The 11,742-nt window shown below is 40.2% G+C and overlaps 1 long non-coding RNA gene across 1 annotated transcript; it reads left to right on the forward strand.

The window, feature by feature from the left end:
• The first annotated feature begins 295 nt into the window (after positions 1-295).
• Positions 296-3,341, forward strand: LOC129039056 (uncharacterized). The gene is made up of 3 exons (XR_008503272.2): positions 296-405; positions 534-650; positions 2,959-3,341. It is a non-coding gene; the product is annotated as an uncharacterized LOC129039056 (long non-coding RNA).
• Positions 3,342-11,742: the final 8,401 nt, after the last annotated feature.

The following is an 11,742-nucleotide window of genomic DNA, read 5'->3' on the forward strand; positions in this document are numbered from 1 at the left end:
GCAGCCAGACCTGTCTGTAGGGCAAAGAAATTTTTGTTGAAAAGCCCAGTAAGTATTTACTCTGCTGGAACAGAGTCTTTTTCTAACTCCAGGATCTTTTCTTTGTGTGCTCTGTAGAATGAATTGTGCTTGTTTGGGTGGGGATACATTTACACAATTCTCCATGTTTTGTTTCACCTTTCCTCTCTCCGTGTTGTTGATCTCTTTTTCCTTTGCTCTATCCAAAGATACCAGTCAAAGAAGCCAAGAAAAATGTTATCTTTACTTTAGAGTTAGGAATTTCAGATATGGGTAGATGGCTCTATTAGGCAGAAGTGTCAGAGCTGGTTATAGGAAAACCAGGCGGCACATACGTGATCCCAGACACCGAAGTAACCTCTGTCTCACTCCTCCACTTCCAGCAAGGTATTGTGCTCTGAGGGGCTGACAAGAGAAGGTAGATTATGGGTCTGCCAAGGCTTTTTACTGGTCTCTGTTTATCTTTTTCTGAGTGCCAATTCAGCATGATCTAGACCAGGATCATTTGTTTGCAGGGATGGACAACAAACTGAAACTGGCTCAAGTGAAGGCTCACTGGAAGGCTTACTGGAAAACTTACTGGAAGGATGTGAGGAGATGTTTGGGAATCTATTTGCAGAAAACATGTTCGGGTATACTGGGAGCTCTCCCTCTCTCACATTGTCTCCCTCACTGAAACCAGGATTGCTGTCTATTTCCTTGGGGCTGTTGCAGTCATGATGTCTTACTAACTGTAGTGTTGTGTTAACTTCACGACTGCTCAAGTTTATTTTTTTTTTAAATTGTGTTCCATTTAGCCAGGAAGATGCAAGTTGTTTCAAGAAAGGCTATAAAATGCTTGCAATAAAAGTCATGCTCGTTCACATTCATTAGGAAAAAATGAAATAAATCTATGCTGCGTAACTTTTTTCATGCCAAGTGCAGGAGTGGAGGTTGTCAAATCAAGACTGGATCATCAAGTACGTAATGATAGGGTGCCAAAATTCCAAGGAGGTTGGGAGTCACTATTGTTGAGGGTGGTCAAAGAATTTGTTTCCCCACAAGGCATGTGGCTTTGGGCCAGCACACCTCATAATTTGTTCTCTTCTATTTCCCACATGCGTCTTATAATGTCTCAATTTAACCAGGGGAATATGGAGCATGAACTCTTTCTATTTACCCTTTTAACATTCAGGTAGATATTTCTGAGATACATGGCAATGTATCAGGGTTGAGTTTGCTGCTCTGGTTCTTATCCTTTTTTTCTGAGACAGGGTCTTGCTCTGTCGCCCAGGCTGGAATGCAGTGGTGCAATCTCAGCTCACTGCGGACTCTGCCTCTGCCTCTCAAGTTTAAGTGATTCTCGTGCCTCAGCCTCCTGAGTAGCTGGGATTACAGGCACCTGCCATGGTGCTGAGCTAATTTTTGTATTTTTAATAGTGATGAGGTTTCACCATGTTGCCCAGGCTGGTCTCGAACTCCTGGCCTCAAGTGATCCACTTGCTTTGGCCTCCCAAAGTGCTGGGATTACAGGTATGAGCCACCATGCCTCGCCTCTGGTTCTTATCCTTTTGAAAGTCTTAAAGTCTCCTCTTCATTCATGTATCAAATATTTGATGAAATATTTGACCAGATGTCAGAGTCTAGAACATGAGACCCAGAGAGTAAACCAGTGAGTCGTAAATAGCTACATGAAGGGCATTGAATCTAAACAGATCCAGAGTGAGAGATTAAGGTCAAGGAACTGGAAGGCATATCTGGATTTATTTATTTTTTTTAAAAATACAGTATTTGTTTGGATGGAGAATGGAAAAAGAACTTGCAATCTTGGTTCTCTGCAATGCAGGTTGGCCACTGCTATTGCTGTAACTGTCCTATTGTCCTACCCATACTACTGTTGTAACTTCCAGAAGATGGGGCTTGATGAATCACGCACACTTCTAGAGTGTTTGGTCAGGGAGACCCTGGGTGCTGCAAGGATGGCCAATGCTGTTGGCATCAAAAGGCCAAGAGATGACTTTGGTCAGATTAGATAAAGACCACTTAGGGCCGTGGAGATATGGAAACAATTTTCTTCTTTCCTAGAAGATGATGCAATAGATGACAATAAGCATTTGGGTGAATCTCTCCGGCCAGGCTTGAAGGCAGTTTGTGTCACGTGGTGGGTGGGTGGATGGGGAAAGTTAGTTCTAATTACTATTCCAGGGCCCTACATCCAGAGCCTTTCCATTTTAAGGCAAGAGGGGGACTAACATTTCCCAGTTCATTTGCAAATGACTCAAGAGAATGGGACAGAGGAAATGGAGATACCACTTTTAATTCCCCCTGGAGGAGTCCTAATGTCCCATTAGTGTTTCAACTGTTTGGTCTAATTCAGGTATGAAGTACAGTGGTTTGTTTGTTTGTTTGCTTTTTGTTTTTCATAAAATTGGTTGATTGATTAATAAATTGCTTGCTGGGCATTGGGGAACTAAACATGAAAACTATATGACTTTAACCCTTAAGGAGCTCAGAATCTAATGCAGAAGGTGGATATTTATGATATATAACAAGGGCAACAATAAATCTAGCACAAAATATAAGGAATCTTCCAGGCTTTGTATTGGACAAAATGCCTCTGGGATGTCCTTTACCTGGAGGCATATATGGGCCCAATGCCAGCTTCAGCTATTCTAAAAGAGACCTGAGTCTAAAGATCACACATTATCTCATATCAGGAGCCATGCTCGCTGTCTGAAATTTCCCAGTGGCCACCAAGCTATCATTATGGTTCCTATAGACCCATTAATTATTATCCATCCCACTTTGCTACTTCTGGATCAGACACTTGACAGATAATGTCAGGAACAGTATAGCGTGTGTTTTGCCCAAATAATCTTTAAGACAGCCTCGTTCCCAGACTGGCTGTTGTGTGGGAATCAGCATCTTCACTTCTGATTTCTATTACACTCCTTCCTACAGCCCTGTCCATCACAGCCAGCTGGCTGAAGAGCTCAAAAGGCAAGAAATCAGCAACAGAGAGATTTGAAGCATGAGAAATGAGCAAAAAACACCCAGCACATCATAATCATGGACAGTTTAGCAGTACATGAAAATAGATGGTCCTCGCCCCAAGGGACTGCATTAACCCTGAATAAACAGGATGTCTCTCACTTTTAGCAGTTCTTTCTGTGCTAGTATTGGGGAAATATATTTTTTGCTGCATGCAAAATGGCAAGAGACATTCTATTAAGAAAATGAAAACAATGCTTCTGTTTTAGACAAAGCTTTTGAAGGTTCAAGGATCACCCATTTATTGACAAAATTGTTTCCGTGGCTTAAAAATAAAATACAAACAAATACTACAGGTATTCTTGCCTTCTCATTCTACTTAAAATCACATTTCCAAAGACTTTCTTCTCTACTTAAAAACAGGAATTAAGAAATATTCATAAGAGATCCTAGACAAAACTAACATTTCAGCAACCAAAGATAAATCATGCTTTTAGAGGAAGATGCTAGGTTCTAGAATCTCTCTGAACACCGTGTAGCACTAAGAAACTACAATCACCGGCTGAGACCTTGATCAAATAATGGCTAACATATAAGATGCTTATTCTAGTCAGGCACACTTCTAAGAGCTGTATATGTGCTAATTCATTTATTCTCCTAGGATATAAAGGATCAGCAGACCCTTCAGGCTCTGGTTTGTTCTGAGATGAATTAACCCAGAAATTGTCATGGAAAGACAGATTCAGCAAAACAGAAACAGCCAACATTTTATGTAGATGTCCCTGTGGCTTAGTGCTAGACACCGGACATTTGTGTCCTTAGGGGAAAAATGATGAGGTCAGAGCAGACTGGGATAGGTCAGAGCAGACTGGGATAGATCAGGTCTGGTGCTTTTATTGTAGATCCCGGAACCAAAGATGATCTTATGGAAAGCCAGGTAGACAGTTCAGCTGAGGAATTCATCCATAGAGACTGGCCAGAAAGGCACAGTTTGGGTTGAAAGTGTGGGGCACATGAGACCAAAGCAAGAGGGCTTGAAAATGGGGTAGACGCAGGAGCCTGGAGAGAAGCCTCAGACCCTGGGACAAAGTGGCAGATGCTTTATCCAGGGTGCTGGTGTCTGGAGCACTTTGGGAGGACCCTGTGAAGGGCATGGTGTCTCCAGCACTATTGGCTGCACCCTCCCATAGTTCAGTGTTCCAGAAAAAGGATGGGAAAATTACAGGAATAATAGCAGGCAGAAGTTGTGCCAAATTTTATCCTAACACAAAATGTGGTTATAAACGAGGGTAAGGAGAGGGTTTTCATCTCCTGCTTTAATCCTAGAAAGCTCTGCTAGACTGTGATTCAGTCTCTCTTTTTCTATCAGTTCTGGGGTTGTGACTCTTAATAGTACCTCAACTAATTTTTGGCATCCTTATTCTTGTGATTACTAGGGATTTTCAGTTGTTTAAACCCTACTTGGCTTTTTCTAATGAGCACTAATGCCAAGTTTTTATCACTAAGCTCATAGATTTGTCAAAGAAATGGTGATGCCAAGAAATTCATTGCAAGTTACTACCTGTAATCCATGTGTAGGGTGTTTGGTGTGTTGTAGTGTTCTTTAGTTTCTAATTCCTTATGTAGATGTCTAAAAAAGCGTGACCTTCATTTTTCTGTTAAGGACCAGATAGTAGATACTTCAGGCCCTTTGGGTAACACTCAACTCTGCCATGATAGTGAGAAGCAGTCATAGACAAAAACATCTAATAGGAGTGGCTGTGTGCAATAAAATTTTATTCACAAAACAAGCAGCAGTAGGATTTAATATGTGCTCCATAACTGGTGATTTTTGATGTTAATACATAAACAGACAAACAGAAAAATAAATATCATACTATCCATGAGCAATGTTTGTTTTTTTTGTTTTTGTTTTTGTTTTCTTTTTAACTTAGTCAATTAAAAACTTTTTTTTTTTTTTTTTTTTTTTTGGAGTCAGGGTTTCACTCCCATCACCCAGGCTGGAGTGCAGTGGCACAATCATGGTTCACTGAAACCTTGACTTCCCAGGCTTAGGTGATCCATCTCAGCCTCCCGATTAGCTGGGACTACAGGTGTTTGTCACCAAGCCCCACTAATTTTTTCTTTCTTTCTTTCTTTTTTTTTTTTTTTTTTTTTTGAGACAGCGTCTTGCTCTGTTGCCCAGGCTGGAGAGCAGTGGTGCAATCTTGGCTTACTGCAACCTCTGTCTCCCTGGTTCAAGCGATTCTCTGATTCTCCTGTCTCAGCCTCACCCAGTAGCTGGGATTACAAGCATGTGCCACCACTCCCAGCTTTTTTTTCTTTTTTTTTTTTTTTTTTTTTGTATTTTTAGTAGTGACAGGGTTTCACCATGTTGACTGTGCTGGTCTCGAACTCCTGACCTCAAATGATCTGCCTGCCTCAGCCTCCCAAAGTGCTGGGATTACAGGCATGAGCCACCTCGCCCAACTGATTTTTTTTCTATTTTTAGTAGAGACAGGGTTTCACCAAGTTGCCAAGGCTGGTCTCCAACTTCTGGGCTCAAGCAATCTGCCTACCTCAACCTCCTAAAGTGCTGGGATTACAGGTGTGAGTCATTGCGCCTGGCCAACTTTTTTTTCTTAATGGCCCTTTCCTAAAGAATGGGGAGAGCAGGAACAATTTGCCTGCATGGATCTGTAAGCCGCTGCCCTTCCTCTCATACCTTACCTTTACAACTTTGGAAGCCAATATTCTGAAACCAAACTTCTTTCCTACTTTTAAGATACACAGAGGGCTGTAATGTTCTATTCCAGGTTTCCTTGAAAGAGGAATTTGCTACTTTTCCCCTCCCATCTAGTGAAGTTCTTTGTACACAGCACCTCCGGTAAGAATTCAGTTACTTCTCCCAGTGGCCTCTCTTCTTTTTTGTCTTTCACTTCATAGGCAATAGTGACCAACTAAAAAGTCTTAGTAATTTTACTTTTTTGGGGGTGACACGCACATAAAGAGTTAATAGATTTAAAGACTAGGCAAATACCATTTCTTTTAAAACCTGAAAAATATCAAAACAAAACTTAAATGAAAAACTACTAGAAGATCATTATCCCAGCCACAATCAAGTCCAAAGGTTAAACATGTTTGCCTTCCTTATCTAAGGAATGAAGATGTGCAGACCAATGGGAAGAACCTGATCAACTCTAAATTCTCTTTAGCAATTAGCAAATTTGCCACCTGCTATTGGTGGAATCGTGTCCCCTAAAGAGATATGTTGAAATCCTAACCCTTGATACCTGTAAATGTCACCTTATTTGGAAATCGGATCTTTGCAGATGGAATCAAGTTAAATTGAGGTCATTAGGTTGGGCCCAAATCCAGTGTGACCAGTGTTCTTATATTAGGTTGGTGCAAAAGTCTTTGTGGTTTTTGCCATTACTTTCAGTTACTTACTTACTACTTTCATTACCACAATTATTTTTTTCTTTTTTTTTGAGATGGAGTTTCGCTTTTTGTTGCCCAGACAGGAGTGCAATGGTGCGATCTCAGCTCACTGCAACTTCTGCCTCCCAGGTTCAAGTGATTCTCCTGCCTCAGCCTCCCGAGTAGCTGGGACTACAGACACATGCCATCACACCCAGCTAATATATATATATATATATATATATATTTTTTTTTTTTGGTAGAGATGGAGTTTTACCATGTTGGCCAGGCTGTTCTTGAACTTCTGGCCTCAGGTAATCCGCCCACTTCAGCCTCCCAAAGTGCTGGGATTACAGGCTTGAGCCACTGCGCCCAGCCACCACGATTACCAACCTTATAAAGAAAGAGAAATTTAAACATATATATACACAGAGGAGAATGCCATGTGAAGACACAGAGACAAATAAGGAGAAGATGACCATGTGACAACAGAGGCAAAGACTGGAGTGCTGTCTCTCTAAGCTAAGGATCACCAAAGATGGCAGGTAACTGGCAGAAGCTAAGATACAGGCAGGGAACCAACTCTCCCTCACTGCTCTCCAGAAGAGACCAACCTTGATGATATCAAACTTCCAGCTTTCAGAACTGTGAAATAATAAATTTCTGTTGTTTCAAGCCACCTACGTTGTGGTAACTTTTTATGGAAGACCCGACTAACATACCACCCAAGGGCTGAAGTAAAATAACTCAAAGACATTCTGTAGCGTGTTCCCCTCAGGCCATTTTTATGAAACGTCCTGCTCCTTACTACTTAGATATCTCAGTAATGAAACAAAGTTAATGATCCTGACTGTTATCAGGAATCCATACCACACACAGTCTACCCTTTGGTTTCACTTTGATTTATCTTTTATTTGGATAATCTGGGAGTTTTAAAGTCAAATGGAGAATGATGATTTTAATACTTTTCCTCTTCTAGTTATGTGAATTCAGAGTCAATGCCCAGGGCAGTTTGGCAAGATGTCAGTAACTGATAACATGACCGAAAAACCTGATACATCAGCTATTGTTCTACTGTACTAGCTTCTTTGGGTACTATGAGCTCATGAAATACAACAAAGCACTGTTCTGTCTAAACTCTTCTGAATATATGGCTCATGTTCATGGAACTCCCATTGTCTTAGTCTGTGCCTGTCAAAGGGGCAATTCTCTGACATCTTTGTTTTCTTTTAGAGCGTTCTGCCCTAATTTGATCTATACTTGACAACATGGGTGTAAAGAGCACAACGTCCCTGGTATAGGAGAAGCGCACACAGGCACTGCTAAAAAGCATTCTTCAATGTTGGATTGTTCCAGTGGGCCCACTGTAGAGCCAAAGGCAGGGAATTTCACAGGCAGAAGAATTATAATAGCTAACATTTATTGAGTGATTCCTATGCACCAAACATTCCTTTGGGTGCTTGCTAAAGGATAACTCCTTTCATTTTGACAACAAGTCTATGAGGCAGATACTATAGGTATCCTCACTTTAGAGCTAAGGAACCCGAGTTAACGTGATAAGTAAAACTTGCCAAGATCACAAGACTGGTGAGGGCCAAGATACGAGCCCTGCTGCTCTGGCTGCAAAATCTTGTCTTTAATAATTACCCTGTTGGCTTTTTACCTGGGAAATAAACTCTCATATGTTGTAATGTTTTCCTCACCAAAACTGGTGTTTTTTTATGTCCTTTTCAGCTAATGCAAAATTTGCATCTATGTATTTGCCCAAGATGGCAGGATCATCCTTGCAGGAAAGGCACTGAATCAGACAGCCTCTGGATTCCCCGCTCTAGGGGATTCATGATGTGATCATGATATAGATGTTTATATATCATGATCATTGAGCATTGTGATGTCAGAGCCCTAATCCTTTAATATAACTTTAAGTACAGACTCTTAAGCACCAAGTATGGCTAAAATACATTGCTTACTTACTATCTGGTCAGCACTGTTCCATGTGCTTTAGTATAAATTATTGCCTTTAATTTTCATATTATCTCCACTTTATGGATGTGAAACTGAGACTTAAAGAAACTAAATAGTAGGCCAAGCTCGCAGAGCTCATAATGGCAGAACTGAGATGTACTTTTGTGCAGGAGATAAGAGGGGCTATGCAACCAATTCCTGATCTTAGAGAACTGGCTACCAAGTACAGGAAGAAAAATCTGCATAGGAATAGAAGAAAATTTGATAGCTAATATTTATTAGACATTTCCATGTGTCATCAAGTGTACTTTACATGATTATCTTTTTAATTTTTAAACATTAAAAAATGGACAAAAATTACATATTATTGTATATATTTTAAAAACATGTTTTGAAATATGTGTACATTGTGGAATGATTAAATCAAGCTAATTAACATATGCATTACCTCATGTATTTATCATTTTTTTGAGATAAGAACACACAATCTACTCTCAGTGATTTTCAAGAGTAAACAATACGTTATTATTATCTGTAGTCACCATGTTGTACAATAGATTTCTTGAATGTATCCCTTCAATGAAATTTTGTATCTTTTGGCCAACATTTCCACAAATCCCACTCCCTGCCACCACCAAGCTCCCAGCCCCTGGTAGTCACCATTCTTCTCTCTACTTCTATGAGTTCGACTTTATATACATATATATATGTGTGTGTATATATATATATATTTATTTATTTATTATACTTTAAGTTCTAGGGTACATGTGCACAATGTGCAGGTTTGTTACATATGTATACATGTGCCATGTTGGTGTGCTGCACCCATTAACTCGTCATTTACATTAGGTATATCTCCTAATGCTAGCCCTCTCCCCTCACCCCACCCCACAAGAGGCCCTGGGAAACCATCATTCTCAGCAAACTATCACAAGGACAAAAACCAAACATCGCATGTTCTCACTCATAGGTGGGAATTGAACAATGAGAACACTTGGACACAGGAAGGGGAACATCACACACCGAGTTCAACTGTTTTTTAAGATTCCACATATAAGTGAGATGATGTGGTATTTGTCTTTCTGTGCCTGTCTTATTTCAGTGAACACAATGTCCTCCAAGTTCATTCATGCTGTTGCAACAGGATTTCCTTCTTTTTAAAGGCTGAATAGTATTCAATTGGGTGCACATACCACATTTTCTTTATCTCTGCATCCATTGATGGGCACTTAGGTTGATTCCATGTCTTGGCTATTGTGAATAGTGGCGCAATGAACATGGGAGTACAGATATCCTTTCCACATACTGATTTCATTTCCTATGGATATATACCCAGAAGAAGCATCGCTAGATCATATGGTAACTCTATTTTAATTTTTTGAGGAAGCTCAAAATTTACATTTTCACCAACAGTATGCAAGCATTCCCATTTCTCTGCATCCTTGCCAATACTTGTCTATCATCTTTCGATAGTAGTCATTCTAGTGAGTATGAGGTGATATCTCATTGTGGGATTTGAATTTGCATTTCTCTGATTAGTAAAGTTGAGCATTTTTTAATATACCTGTTGGCCACATGTATGTCTTCTTTTGAGAAATGTCTGTTCAGGTCCTTTGCCCATTTTTAAAATGGGTTATTTGTACTCTTGCTTTTGAGCTGTTTGAGTTCCTTATATATTTTGGATATTAACCCCTTATCAGATGTATGGCTTGCAAATATTTTCTCCCATTCTGTATGTTGTCTCTTTACTCTGTTGATTGTTTCCTTTGCTGTACAGAAGCTTTTTAGTTTGACGTAACCCTGTTTGTCTATTTTTGCTTTTGCTGCCTGTTATTAATCTTTTTAATAACCTTGTAATGGCCAAGTATTATTAGCATGATCACCACAGCATCCCACTTACAGACAATGGATCAGAAGTGGAGAGGTTGTTAGTAAGTAGCAGGGCTGAGATTTGGATGCACACAGACTGCCTAGGGGGCCTGGGCTCTTACCTACCAGTCTAAACTGAGTGACTTTCAAGCGAGGGAGACATTTCTGGTGGCTGGGATCAGTGGTGAATGGCATTTTGAACTGAGCTTAGGGATGGGAGGAATTTCTACAGGTAGAGATGTGGAATCTCATTTTGCACCCAGAATGGCTAGAGCAGAAGAACAGAAGGCTCCCACGGTGTGCAGACCATTGAGAGAAAGTTGTAAGCCCCGGGCACAAGGAGGAGAGGTGCTCAGTCAGGAAGTGCTCTCTTCTTTTCAATTTTAGAGGCATGATTTTTTCTCCCAGTTGAATACTGAAAAGGATGAACTTTACTGTTGAGCATCTGTGATTGGAATAAATATATCCTTATCTGTTCCGGGCAGCTTTCAAAATAATTTGTTAGAAAGCACCACTGTCATTTCTACCTGGTGCTCTGTGTACTATGTGTGTAAAGGAAGTCTGAAGACAAGCACTGGAGCTCAAATCCTCATTCAGCCATGCTACCTTGGGCTTCTTACTTCATGCTCTTCAGTCTCCTGCAATCCTGGAGTAATAATGCATGCCCCAGCTTATTCTTCAAAGACATCAGGAAGCCAAAGAGGGGACAAATGTGCAGAGCTTCAGAAGAAATGTGCTATGGGACTCTAAGGAATCACATAGTTTTATTACTCTGATTAATTTCCTATTTTAATGCACAGTAGTAATTAATATTGGCCACAGACAACTCAAGATAGAAATGTCATGACCTAGATGATGAATGTGTAGAATGCCCTGGTGTTTTCAGAGTGTTTTCACCTACGTTATCTAGTTTAATCTTTACAACTGTCCTATGAAATAAGCAGGGTGGTTATGGTTCATTGTTATGTTTACAAATGTGGAAACTGAGGCCCAAACCATTTGTTTAGCAAATGTTGGATCTAGGTACAAAATTCCAGTCTTCCAATTCCCAGTTTAAACTGCTTTCCAAAGACCACAGTAGAGGCAATTAGGTCATAGCACTTGCTAAATTTCTCGGCGAAATTTGAGAGGCAAGGGTATAGACTTTATTATACTGCTTTCTGAACACAGTATACAATCCGCAATAATCCCGAATTTCTAAATCTTTAAAAAAAAATCAGCTCAGAATTTTTCCCTTGCTTTAACTCCTCCAGAGAGAATCTTTCTGCAGCAATCCCATGAGGCTCTGTGCATATTCCTGTAATTACAGGTATTACATCATAAAGCAATAATTTGTTTACCTGTCTGTTTCCCCAGCCTCTCCTTCTTCACTTCCCCCTACTCCCAGAGACAGTGAGAAAAGGTCTACTCATCTTTGGAACTCCAGCACCTCACAGATTGCTAGACATAACAAAACTCAAGAAATAATCTATCCATCCATCTATCTATCTATCTATCTATCTATCTACCTATCTAGACTCC

Source organism: Pongo pygmaeus, chromosome 5, assembly GCF_028885625.2.
Source record: "Pongo pygmaeus isolate AG05252 chromosome 5, NHGRI_mPonPyg2-v2.0_pri, whole genome shotgun sequence".
Lineage (NCBI taxonomy): Eukaryota > Metazoa > Chordata > Mammalia > Primates > Hominidae > Pongo > Pongo pygmaeus.